At 44.6% G+C, this 737-nt stretch overlaps 1 protein-coding gene across 2 annotated transcripts in view; it reads left to right on the top strand.

Annotated features, from left to right (window-relative positions):
- The window catches only part of KATNAL1 (katanin p60 subunit A-like 1), a 32,633-nt gene that overhangs the window by 18,326 nt on the left and 13,570 nt on the right, over positions 1-737 (top strand). The window lies entirely within an intron of this gene.

Below are 737 nucleotides of genomic sequence, written 5' to 3'. Positions count from 1 at the left end.
GCGCCACCCCTGCTCTGGTTAGCCTGTTCCAATGCCCCGTGACCCTTTCAGTGAAGAACTTGTTCCTAATATCCAGCCTAAACCTCTCCTGACACAACTTGCAGCCATTTCCTCTTGTCCAAGGGGAGAGAATCTTCTTGAGTTTACTCCATCAAAGACAAGGGGTCTAACAGTTCTTGTGTTCCTTTTCAGCAATCATGGGGTGCTAGTTGTGTAGCTCTGGCCGGTAGTATGGCAGGTGTACCATCTTCAAAATATGCTTCAGATGCTCTGGTGTTCAGCCAGAGGTTAATCTAGTATTAAGTCGTGATGCAGCAGGCTTTGTGAGGCTGTTTCTAAATTCATGCCTTTGGCTGGCCAGGAAGTATGTCAGTTGTCTGAAGAGTAGTTTAGCACTATTAAGAAAGTCTCGTTTGCTGCTTTAAAACCAGTCAACCCACCCTCCCACCCACCGTGATACGTAATAAGCTCTGATGGGATTTTATCACTCTGAGCTGCATCTGTGGAAGAAAAATGATGCTGTTGTGGTAGAAGCAACTACAAGTGCTCGGGGACTCTTTGTAGGATGTGAACGTGTGTTTTTGCTGGCTGTCATGGTGTTGAGATAGCTGTGTTAAAGCTTTGTACCTTCATGTGGCTTCTGCAGAGGTAAACCAGTCAATACCATTATATATTGCTAGTAAAGGATATGTTGAAGGAATAATGTCCTTATGAGTCTGTATGACTTTCACTTCTAG

Source organism: Apaloderma vittatum, unplaced genomic scaffold (assembly GCF_000703405.1).
Source record: "Apaloderma vittatum isolate BGI_N311 unplaced genomic scaffold, ASM70340v1 scaffold2145, whole genome shotgun sequence".
Lineage (NCBI taxonomy): Eukaryota > Metazoa > Chordata > Aves > Trogoniformes > Trogonidae > Apaloderma > Apaloderma vittatum.
Note: the sequence above shows the minus strand (reverse complement) of the source record. Positions and strands in the feature narration are given on the sequence as shown.